The following is a 13,027-nucleotide window of genomic DNA, read 5'->3' on the forward strand; positions in this document are numbered from 1 at the left end:
GGACATTTGTAATCAAAACAGCTTTCTAAACTTTTACTAAACCATGGTGCAAATAAATTCTAGGGTATCCCTCACTAACATTGCCCTAGGGACAAAATTTGGATACATCCATAATCCTTAATGGACTGGTACCAGTACATGTGCTGGTGTATCCTTCATGTCTACGATTGCATCTTCACAGTATTCCTTGCACTGATGTGAAAGGGATAAAGGTCATGTGAAATCTTCGGTGCAGCTACCAAGGAAAAATAGAAGTTATGTTCTTACCATAACGTTCCATGTTAGTTGTCTTCTTCTCGCCTTCTTCTTGCTGGATGGGTTCGGAGCCGACCTCGGCTCCGACTCGGCCACTCTAAAAGCTCGAGAGTTGGTTCCACCGGCTCGAGGCTCCCCTTATATCCCACAATGCTAGGCGAGAGTTACCTCAGATCTCGTTTGTAAGCTAACCCAGCTTATACCAAAAACAGTACAACAGTGAAACAGAATCCACCTCTAACAGCAGGAAGAAAAGGGGTGACCTATATCCTGAAACAAGAAATATGCATAATAGCATATGACTAAGAAAGAGGTGGTAGAAAGAGAGGTCACGATCACAACTCCTCTAGGTCTGTCCAGGCCAGGGAAGGAGGGTGGGGCCAAGAAGAAGGCGAAGAAGACAACTAACATGGAACGTTATGGTAAGAACATAACTTCTATATGTTAAGTTGTCTATCTCGCCTTCATTCTTGCTGGATGGGACCGTCCCTAGCACCTTGTCCCGGGTGGCCTAACGGAACAGACTCCTGAGAACAGTGGAACCAAAATTAGCTCTATGTCTAGAAGCTAAATCCAACTTATAATGGGAAATAAAAGTGTGAGGAGTAGCCCAAGTAGCCGCTGCACAAATGGTGTCAATAGGCAGTCTGTCTTGGAAGGCTAGAGAAGTAGCCAAAGCTCTGGTGGAATGGGCTTTAGGTTTATTAGGCAGTTCTTGGTGTCTAATTTCATAAACAAGGGTAATCAGAGATGTTAGCCATCTGGATAAAGATACCTTTGAAACTGGAAGTCCCTTTCTGCTTTCGCATAGGAGACAAACAGCTGATCAGATTTTCTGAATAGTTTCGTCCTGTCCAAGTAGTACCTTAATTGACGATGAACATCCAGGTAGTGTAATTTCTGTTCAGACCTATTTGAATACTCCGGGAAAAAAACAGGGAGGTCAATGCATTGGTTTAGATTTGATGTTGAAACCACCTTAGGCAAAAAGGACGGGTTAGTTCGTAAGGAAACTCTGTCCTTATGGAACACAAGGTAAGGAGAACGACAACTGAGTGCTTGAAGTTCTGAAATTCTTCTAGCTGATGTGATAGCCACCAGAAAAGAGTTTTCCATGATAATAGCTTTAAGGAACATGAAGCTGCAGGTTCGAAAGGGGAAAGAATCAAAGCAGCAAGAACTAAATTTAGGTCCCAAGGAGAAGGAGGATTTCTGACAGGAGGTCTGAGAAGAAAAACTCCTTTCAAAAAGGCTTTGCAGAGTTTGTGGGACATTAGGGCAGATTCAGAAATACCCACATGGAAATTAGAAATAGCCGCCAATTGAACCTTAAGAGTAGATGGAGATGAACCTGCATGGAAGAGTTCAGCAAGAAAATCAAGGACTAGTTGGATGGAAGCGGTGAAAGGATCTATGTCCTTTCCTTGTGCCCAATATGAGAAGCGTTTCCACTTACTCAAATAAATCTTTCGAGTGGAAGATTTATGGGAAGCTATCAAAATATCTCTAACAGAGTGAGATAATTGAGGAAGCCTGGCTACTGTTGGAAGTGGAGGAACCAAGCAGTGAGGTTCAGAGAGGAGAGGGAGCGATGAAGCTGACCCGACTGATGGATCAAAAGATCTGGAACTAGGTCCAGGTTCCACGGTCGCTCCAAAAGAAATCGATGTAGAAAGGGGAACCACACTTGTCGAGGCCAGTAAGGCGCAATGAGGATCAATGAGGCCTTCTGAGCGATAGCTTTCTGTATTACTTGAGAGATCAGTGGGAAAGGAGGAAATGCATACAGAAGTCCCCGGGGCCAAACTTGGACTAGTGCGTCCCTGCTGGGTTGGCCTGGTAAAGGGAATAGAGTGAAGTATTCTCTGCACTTGCTGTTTTGGGGAGTAGCAAAAAGATCGCAGCAAGGCTGACCCCACTTGAGAAATATCTCTCACTACAGAGTCTTTCAGAGACCACTCGTGAGGCATAAGAATAGCTCTGCTCAACTTGTCCGCAATGTGATTGGACTTCCCGGGGATGTGCGTTGCTATCAGAAAACGCTGAGAAGAAATCGCCCATTGCCACAGTCTGAGTGCTTCTCGACACAGGGTGTATGATCTGGTTCCGCCTTGTTTGTTGATGTACCACACTACAGACATATTGTCTGTCTGGATTGCAATCGTTCCCAAGGGAAGAGAGTCTTGAAGGGCTTGCAACGCTAAAAGCACTGCTCTCATCTCCAGAACATTTATGTGCAAGTGGCATTCGTTTGGTTGCCATGTGCCCTGGACTGTCCTGCCCTGATAATGCCCCCCCCCACCCGATCAGGGAGGCATCCGTTGTCAGAGTAGCAACCGGAGGAGGTGGAACAAATGGTCTCCCCAACAGGAGCTGGGGAAGACATCCACCACATGAGATGCTTTTGCACGCGTGATCATAATGGTGTGAGACATTGGAAGTTCCTGGTATGACCATTGAGAAAAGAGCATCCACTGAAGGATCCGCATGTGGTATCTGGCCAATGGGAGGAGAGGTATGGCGCTGCCATAATTCCCAACACCTTTAGAACTAACCTGGCTTTGGCTCTGTTGTTGTTGAGAAGTAGTGACACCAATTTTGAATGTCTGATATCCTTTGGTTCGTTAGTGTTGCAGACATGTTTACAGTATCTAAATTTGCGCCTATGTAGGTAATAGTGCGACAAGGCGACAAAACAGACTTTTCGCAATTTATTGAGATACCCAATTTTGACAGGCGAAAAGTGTAATCTCTGGCCATCAGAAGGAGATGCTTGGTGGGAGCTGTGAGGAGCCAGTCGTCCAAATATGGAAACACCTGGAATCCTTGTCGTCTCAGGTGAGAAGCTACCACTGCCATGCATTTGGTAAACACCCGGGGCAGTGGTGAGACCAAAGGGCAGGGCCCTGAATTGAAAATGACTGGTTCCCAGCCTGAAGCGGAGGAATCTTCTGGAGCGTCTGTTCATTTTTATGTGATAGTACGCGTCCTGAAGGTCTATAGAGCACATCCAGTTTCCTTTTCCCAATAGGGGAAGAATGGATTGCAGCGTGACCATCCGAAATCTTGTTTTCTTGACCGATCTGTTCAAGATACTGAGATCCAAAATTGGTCTCCAGTCCCCTGTTTTCTTTGGAACTAAAAAGAACCTTGAGTAGATTCCGGATCCTTGTTGGTCTGCTGACACTGGCTGAATAGCTCTTTTTGCAAGCAGTTTTGAAATTTCCAAAGCTGCTATATCCCTTTGAGCGGGTGGAACATCTGGAAGGGATTTTTTTGACTGATTTGGAAAACGAAGAAAGGGGATAGAATAACCTTCGAAATGATGGACTGTACCCATTTGTCTTGTGTCAAGGATAGCCAGGCTTCTGGGTACAGTGACAATCTTCCCCCGACTGCCTCCGAAGATGGGCAGTCGGGCAACACCTCAGGGATGCTGAAAGGGCTTATCGGAGGAAGTTTCTCGATTGCCCTGGTTCTGCGGACCCCCTCTGCCTCTAGGGCGACGTCTACCATTGTTGTTCCCCCCTCTGCCTCTGGCGGGGAACCGACTCTGTGCGTCAGGCGAAGTCCCTTGAGATTGTTTACGGAACCACATCTTTCCACCCTTCTGGCCTTTGGGGTAAGGCCTAGAAGGAGTCGAAAAGCGGACTCCGGCGGCAGAAAGGGTCCTGCCACCAGCCGCGCACCTAGTCAGGGTTTATTTGACTTGAGGATCAAAAGAGATGATCCATTAAAAGGGGAGTTCGTGAAAGACGTCTTGAAAGGTTCCGCAAAATTGCATAGCCGCATCCAGGCGTGCCTACGTAAGGTTACCCCTGTTCCTGCGGCTCTGCTCGCTCCATCGGCCGCATAAGAGAGGAGGCGCATGGAGGAGTTGGAAATGGAATTAAGGATAGCCAGCTGCGTGTTCATTTTTCTTGGAACCCGCAGCTGTAGGGTCCTTCAACATCTCACTCGCTTCCTTGACCAAGTCCCTTTGAAGACGAGTGAAATGGCACAGGTAATTCAGCGACGCATGGTAAAAGTCGCTGAGGAGAACATCCGCTTCCGTACCTATCCATGGACCTAGATTCCTTGTTAGGTGGATGGACAGGCACTGAAGGATCAGCCAGTTCCTTCTTTGTGGCGGCAGCTACCACCATAGCATCCACAGAAACTCCTTTTGATAAAAATTGCTTGTCTGATGGAGCTGTGATGAATTTGGAGGGTCTCCTGGGAGTGGGGTCCACTGAATCAGGAGCCGTCCATGCCTTCTTAGCTACCACCTGCATGAGGGGGTCGAGGGGGACACCCAGGAGGTGGAAGGGCGAGAGCCAAACGCCTCAAGATACACAGATTCGTCCTCTGAAGGGTTGAGGGCTGGCCAATTTCCCTCTGTTTAAGGATCTCCAGAATGTCTGCAAATGAGACATCTTCAGAAGGGGAACGGGGAACCCTCAGAATCATCCAGATCTGTGTCCGGCGTGATAGACTCAGGTGAGTCAATGTGCTTCCTCTTGCACTTCCTTTCCGAGGGGCTCTTCTGCCAAATCAGGAGAGGCCTCGGAAGAGGATGAAATCCCAAAGGGGCTCTTGAGGAGCTGGCTCTCTGCCGTCCGGAATGAGGGAGTGAGTCGACTTGCCCTGAGGCAGCATAGAGGGAGGGGCTGGCGGAACCGACTGTGGAGTAGAGCCAGGCTCTAACACACTCCGCATGACCTCGAAAGCACCCCTGTCAGGCAGAGCCAGAGGTCCCGCTCCGAGGAGCTAAGGACCCCCCTCGGCACCGACAGTGATGGCTCGAGGCGATGTCGGAGCCGAACTCACCAGCGCCAAGCACCGAGAGGGAGGGGGGTCGGACAAGGGTCCGATGCCACTCACCCCCTCGGAGCCGACGAGGGAAGTCCGGCGCCGAGATTCCTCCACGGAAGAAAACGGAGCCGACGACGGGGCCGAAGACAATTGTCTCGGCTCCGAGGTGGCCACAGTCTCGGTTCCGGCACGACCCGGCTCGAACACAAAAGAGTCGAAGGAGGAAAGAGTTGATGGACCGGGGCAGGCACCGACTGATGAGTCGGGCTCTGAAGCATCTGGGCTAGTGCCTCGGACTTGAGTAGTCGACTCACCACCCTCTGAAGGTCATGATCGGAAAGCCTCGATGACCTAGAGGAATGAGACCTTTGGCTCCGTTCAGACAGCAGGGGAGAACCTGGAGCCGAATGAACGGAGCCAAGAGAAGGTGACCTAGACCTCTTTCTGGTTGTCGGCTCCGAAGATCTTGTCGGAGCCGACACGGGTACCTCGATAACCTCGGCTCCGCGAGCCGAAGCCACAGAAACTGTGGACTGAGCCTTATCGGCTCCAGCCGGAGCCGATAAAGGCAAGGTTGAACAACCTGAGGTCTCGGCTCAGAAGCCGGAGCCGAAGACCTCGATGCCTTAGAGGGCTTCCCTGTTGAGACAGACAGGGAATCCTCAGGCTTCAACAAGCCTCTCAGAATTAGCTTGTTTTTCTTTCCTGCAGGACCCTGGGGCTGAAGCCATGGCAAACAGCACAGGAGTCCTGCAGGTGCAAAGGCCCCAGACAATAGACACAAGAAGTGTGAGCGTCTGTCAGAGACATTTTCTGACAGCACGCATCACACTTCTTGAATCCGGAGACCTTTGCTTCTTTTGACATAGCCTAACTGGTGAACACAAACACACACTCAAACACACCAGTTATACCCTGTCAGAATAACAATTTTAGTAAAGATACTAAAAATAAAGTACAACAAACTGTAGCAAATTATAGTAAACTACACAAACACTCCCTAGGGAAGAGAAGGCCTAAGGCCCAAGGGAAGAACCAAAGGTTCTTTTAAACAAGAAACGGGAAAAATTAGGGTCGGGGATAAAGTTCTATGAACTATACTAATTTAAGAAGAATTAAACTGAAAAAGGGGGAAAAAGAGTAACTTTTAATAGAAAAAGCTAAAACTCACCAGGAACTGGTAGAAGCAACCAACCTCGAAGCTGTAGCGGCAAACGAGATCTGAGGTAACTCTCGCCTAGCATTGTGGGATATAAGGGAGCCTCGAGCCGGTGGAACCAACTCTCGAGCTTTTAGAGTGGCCGAGTCGGAGCCGAGGTCGGCTCCGAACCCATCCAGCAAGAATGAAGGCGAGATAGACAACTTAACATATATATTTTAAGGATGATATAAGAAACAACAGGGGCTCAGAAATATAAATGAATGGAGGGAAAAGCATCCTGGCACTATTGGCATTACATGCCATGGTGTAAAAGAGAAAAAATGTTTTTGATCACAGAATCATAGGTGGTTACTAGGCTAACGGCCCCAGGGCCCTTACAAGCCTAGCCAAGTTTAACCAGTGTTACCAAAGGTGTCCAGTTAAAGCAGACACTAAAATCAGCACCTATTGCCCCTGTCCAAGAGAGACACAGGTAGAAACCCTGGGGTGAACTTCCAGTTACCCATCTAATCGTCCAAACTGCGCTTAAATACGGCCAACGTGGGGCTTTGTTTAACATGAATAGGAAGCTTGTTCCAAAAATGGGTCAACCTCTGTGAGACAAATAGCTCCCTCCAGCAAGTTCTGTTGATGTCACAGGTTAAGGTCCTCTGAGCGAGTGACCCATCTGCCATTTGACTTGAGAATGTGCAACATTTCAATTAAAGCTGGGTCACAGATTGCTCTATATTCAAGGCACAGGTCACCTCTCAGCATTCTGTACAACACAGAGTAAGGTGTCAATGATTTCAATCTGTCTGCATAAGACAGATCTTGAAGACCATGAATTTTCTTTGTAAGGAATCTTTGTGGTCTCTCCAATTGCTGCAGGTATTTGGAAAGTAACATAATGGGAGTGCTGTGCTCTATTACTGGCCTGATGAGTGAAAGTACAAGCGGTTATAACCTCTTTCTGCAGGCAATACCCTTACTTATCAGACAATATAAAATGAATGCCCTTCTTACCACTGTGGAGACATGACGATCGAAGACAAGGTTGCTGTCAACCTGTGTGCAAAGATCGCTCACCACCGACTCTGTGCTTAGGGAATTGCTACTGATTTGGTAGTTTGCAGGAACATCACCCTTGCCGATGGGAATAACGTATTTTTTGGAATTAAGTTTAAGGTCATGACTTTGGCACCAGGTGCCATTAGTCTGCGTAAGACCTTCTTGCAGGATGTTGATATCGCAAAGGGTTTTAATGATCGTTCCAGTTTGCAGTCAACAGCAAACTTTGTCAGCCACTGCCCTTTAGTTTTAGCCTATATTTCGGAAAAGTAGATTCCGAACAGTAGGAGTCCCAGAACCTATACCTGTGGAACACCACTAGTTACGGGTCCGTTTGAGGTGGTTGAGTCCCATATTTTGATCGTATGAGTTCTACCAGTGAGCCAGTTTGCAACCCACCTGACAATATATGCGTTGATAACTTGCTGGGCAAATTTATCAATTACGCCCAAGTGGGGGATTGGCTAAGTTTAGGTAGACCATTTGCACAGATTTGCCCTCAACTAAGGCTTTTGTGACTGTCTTGAAGAAGTCCACCAAGTTTAACAGGCATGATCTTTCCCTGACAAAATCAAATTCAGTGGGGTCAAGCATTTGGAGATTTCCTATATCTTTGTTAATAAGGTCCACGATGATTCACTCCATTGCCTTGCAGATAAAGCTGGTCAAGCTAATGGATCTATAGATGCCAGAGTCCATGGATGCACCCCCCTTTGTGCAAAGGGATGGCGGTAGCAGTTTTCCATTCCACTGGGATGAAGCCAGTGCTTAGTCTGTGATTGAAAAGAATGCTCAATGGTGATAATTCCTGTTTTAACTGTTCTAACCCATGTAGAACACAGCCCAGGATGTCTGATTCCATAGAGGCTGTGTTTTTGGCCTTGGAGAAGACATGTAAGACCTGCTCCTTGGAGATATTGGACGCGAGACATGCATTAGGGATGCGTTGGGGTACATGTGGCAGGGACAGGGGAGTGAAGTTTCCATTGAATCTGTCAGTCAGCAGGTTTGCTATATTCACAGGTTCTATATACGTACCATTAACTACAAGTTCAGTGCAAATCTGGGCCTTACCTTTGAAGTTATAGATGTAACTAAAGGACGTCTTGTGGTTACCTTAGTTAGGGAAGCTAATTTGGATTTGTAGTTAGCTTTGGAGGACTTCACTGGGAGTCTTATGTGCTTGTTTAAGTTGAGGAGGGTGCGTTTCTAGTTTTGAGACTGTTCCTTCCTACTCTTAAACAGCAATTTCTTTCTCCTGTTATATAGCCTATTAATGGAATTTGTCCACCAGGCAGGTTTGTTCTTCCTTGAATATCTTGCTTTGGTTCTATTAGGTATGGCAAAGTCAATACAATTGGACAGCTGCTTGTATAACACATTGGTGTACAACTCGGCAGAGGTGTCTGTTCCAACAGTGGGGTGAGGTGCTATGAAGCTATTTATGCCATCACATAAGAGGATGTAATTGGCCTTGGAGAAGTTTTTTAGTTTAGTTGTTGCTAAGGGGGAAAAGGTCTTGGGTTATAATTACTTCTAGTGAGACTGATTTGTGGTCATATCTCACCAGGGATGGTCACACACTGGGGGTGGTGCAGCAGTCCCCCATGTTGGTGAAGAGGTCCAGGATGTTTGAGCCCCTTGTGGGTGTGTCATCCAGCTGGTACAGAGCACTGGAGTTAAAGTCCAGGAACTTTTGGGCAAGTGAGTTAGACCATGTGTAATTAACCCAGTATATGGATGGGTAATTCAAGTCACCCAAAACCAGGGTGTTTGGTTGTATCTTGACTGACTCAAGTAGATCCATTTAGGCTGAGTGGATACCCTGTTTCAGGGAGGGGTGGTCCTATAGCTGGTAATGACCTGAAGAAGGGTCTTACTTACAAGTCAATGGGCACCTGACATAATTCCAGGGAATCGCACTGTTTAACCAATATACAGGTGTATTTATCTTTAAAGAATATTGATTCATCACCTCCTTTACTTCTCACACCTTCAGTTTGTGGTCTGAATGTGTGGAAGGAAATGTAACGTGGTATACCTAGGGTGCTCTCTACAACCTTCGACCAGGTCTCAGTGACTGCATAAAATGTCAGCATCTTCCAGGGTGAGGAATGCTTCCAGCGAGTGTAGTTTCTGGTTTAGACTCCTAGTGTTTAGCATTGCAACCCTGAGGTTGTTTTTACAATGTATTTTTATGTCAGGAAATTTGATCTTGTGACATTGCCTTAACAAGGCACTATGGGGATGGCAAGAGCCTTAGCAAGTAACCAAAATCTCAGGGGTGACAGATGAAGATCATCTCGGGCAAAAATTCAAGGTCTGTCGACCATGTCTTCCCAGGCTGACAGATACTGGTTCCCCTCTGTATGACACCAGAAACAAAGCCAATTGTTGAGGTCAATCATTTTATGTCTTTACTGAGGTATCATCCTAGGCAAATGTAAAATGCTGCTTAAGGCTAGGGACATGCCTGTGACACAATCCGAGAGCTCAGTCATGTCTCTCTTCATAAAGTCCAGTGACGTACATCTCAAGTCATTCACACCAACACAGACTATGACAGAGTCATAACAGTGCCTACTGTTGACAGACGTGTGTGTGTGATGTGGCAGATCCAGGCACCTGACAGACAGCTGACTGTGACCTTTTCCTTATCCAACCTGGTGACAGAGACAGTTGTGTCTCACAACTGAGTTGTCTACGATCAAGAGGTTTGTTTTTTATGTTATGCCTTAGGGGCTTGACTGGGAAGACACTGGTATGTGATATTATGTAGACTATCTTCTGCAGAGAATGTATTATGTGAAGCGTGCTTGTGTTTGGGAGGTCTCTGATATTTAGTAAGCTTCTTGTAAGAACCTCAACATATGTAGGTTTATGTATTACTGGTTTGGCAGATGCAGGAGGTGTGTGTACATGCTGACAACCTGCTTAGTATCAGATGGACTGACTGGTGAATGACAGACCCTGGATTCTAGGTTCTTGATATAGATGCATCTATCACATAGTTAACTTGTGCGGACTAGAAAAAGTGGGCTGTCAGTGTACATAAGGCAATTGCTACATTGTCTCACAATGCCCATATTGACCAGGCTGGCTTATGAAAATGTGGGAAATTGTCCATCCATAATGCTAGGTAAGTTGATGTGGTCAGAAAACAGGGAGAGCACAGGAAGGAACAGGTAAAGCAGATGACCGCAGAAGTGGACAAAAAATACTAAGGGCTAATAGGTAGGATCTGTGTTGGTACCTCAGGAGCTTTGCTGAATGTATCACCTGCCAGTGAGGGACAATCACAAGAAACCACTGATGGAGCACCAGCAGAGTACAAAGGGAAAATTTGCAGACAAAATTGTTTGCATCTATAACCACCAACAGTGCCCACTGCTGAGCAGTAGTAAGCGATGTACAAACACGGTGCTATATAGCAAATGAGCACAAATTGATCTAAACACATTAGCCAATAAGAAAGATCAAGCTCTGATCCAGCAACTTTCAGTCAGATGAGTTTCTAACTGTACACTCCTGCCAGTAGGGTGTAGGCAACCCTCTCCAGCAAAAGATGGAATGGTTCAGTGCTCAAGTTATACAAACAGAACTAGATTCAGCAGGTCTGAATACAGTCTATGCAACAATTTCAGTAAAAAAAAGCACTTCAGATAAGCAGTAATATGGTCAAAATGCAGTTCAAAAGTGCAACATACAGTTAAAAAATTCTACTTAAGTTTTGCAAAGCTCAGCAGAGCAGATGGCTTGGACTTGCTTATGTAGCAAATGACACCAAAGTGATTTAAACAAATTAACCAATAAAAAAACTCAAAACTGAGCCCTGTTCCAGCAACCTTCAAGAAGACAAGTCCTAAATGCACACTCCTGCCACTAGAGTGTAGGGGAACGCTCTCCAACAAGAGATAGCCTGGTTTAGTGCTCAAGGTATACAAACAGTGCTATATTCAGCATGTCTGAATCTAGTCTATGCTACTGCAAACAAGGTGCACTAATTTCAGGGAAAAAAACAGTTCAAATAAACAGGCACAATAAGCCTTCAACCAGCAATTCTCAGCTCAGTAAGGCAAAAGCTACCCTCTCCTCCCACAAGAGTGTAGACCCAAACTTTCTTAATATAAAATAACTGGCCTGAAGCCCAAGTGGTTAAACCAGAACTAAGACACTTTTAGAATAACAGATGCACTAAACTTTCAACCAGCAATTCCCAACTTGGAAGGATGTAAGCTACCCCTCCTGTCACAAGAGTGTAGACCACAAACCTACCTAATGTAAAACAACAGGCCTGAAGACCAAGTGCTTAAACCAAAAGGCTTAGAATAAAATTTATAATTTAATCAGGTTACTAACGAACAGTAATCAATGCAGCAGAATAAATGCAACCGAACACTTAAAAACAAGCAACAAAGCAAAATAAAGTAGGATTAAGCACAAACATAGTAAAAGCAGCTGAATAAATTGCAATTTTTAAGTTAGGTGGGAAGGATGGAGAAAGAAGACAATTCAAGATTGAGAAACTAAGGGGGTGGGGGTCTTCCCAAATGATCTCTCTGTACTCAGTAGAATGAGCAGATTAGATGGGACTGGGAGGGGTGCCCAAAATCAGATTTATAGTAGGGGAGGGCAACTAAAAATTCACCAAGTTTAAGACCACCACCTTTGCAGGTGGGAGGGAAAAATAAAATGCAGCCAGAGATCAGCAATATTTAGGCAGAGTACAGCAAGCAGGCCAAACACTTCTGATTGTTTCAAAAACAGTTAACCAAGAACAGTTTAGAATAGGGTCCTTAGGTAGATTCACAACTGTACATCCTCAGACCATCTCCAAGCCTAAAAACCTGTAGACACCTGATAAACGATAAAAACAGCTAAGAGAAGAGAAGCAAAAAGACAGTGGCCCCTCTCAGTCCATGAGGAAAAAGGAAGAAATCAAAAAGGAGAATAGTAGACTCAGAAAGAATTCTGCACAAGTGATCAGTAGGACATCTACTGTTGTGGTAAATTCTTACACAACTATACTATGTCTTCCTTGACTGGGTAACCTCCAAAGCTTATGAGGAGTAAAGTATGGCTGAATGAGAAACAGAAACTACAGTTTTGTACCTACCATAAATGTAGATGTTCGAGTGTATATACTGCTGCAGTCATCACACTTGGGTTATCCTGCCATCAGGCGGTCCCACAGTCGGTCGAATCCCAAAGTCTTGGTCCAGCGTCGGTTGTCGTCTCTTCTTCCCCAACGTTAGTGCGACAGGGGTATAAAAGAGGCAGCCGACGCCATTTTCTTCAGTTTTTCTTGCGCCAGATGCCAGGTGCCCCCACCTAGGAAGGCAATCCAAATAAGTATGCAAAAATACCTTAGTAGATAAACAATAGTACTAGCTGTTAGCAAATACACCATATAGACATACATCCAATTGATTGATGTACATGGAGTTATAAGTAACACCCTGGTATGTAGAGGGGATGGTGGGAGGATAACCTGGACTGCAGCAGTATATACACTCGAACATCTACATTTATGGTAGGTACAAAACTGTACTATGTTCATCGTGTTATACTGCTGCAGTCATCACACTTGGGTTGAATCCCAAAGCTATGGATGGGTGGCTCGTACTAAACTGGGTTAGGCGAAGCTAGGATGCCCTGCAGAACTGCAGTGGCAAAACCAGCTCTGGTTTTTGAGTATAATGGAAGGTGGTAGTGCTTGGTAAAGGTGTGCACTGAACTTCAAGTAGCTGCCTCCAGAATATCCTT

The 13,027-nt window shown here is 45.7% G+C and overlaps 1 protein-coding gene across 1 annotated transcript in view; it reads right to left on the reverse strand.

The window, feature by feature from the left end:
- The window catches only part of MADD (MAP kinase activating death domain), a 2,427,721-nt gene that overhangs the window by 1,829,110 nt on the left and 585,584 nt on the right, over nt 1-13,027 (reverse strand). The window lies entirely within an intron of this gene.

This window comes from Protopterus annectens, chromosome 9.part0, assembly GCF_019279795.1.
Source record: "Protopterus annectens isolate FY-2018-M chromosome 9.part0, PAN1.0, whole genome shotgun sequence".
In the NCBI taxonomy this organism is placed as follows: domain Eukaryota; kingdom Metazoa; phylum Chordata; order Ceratodontiformes; family Protopteridae; genus Protopterus; species Protopterus annectens.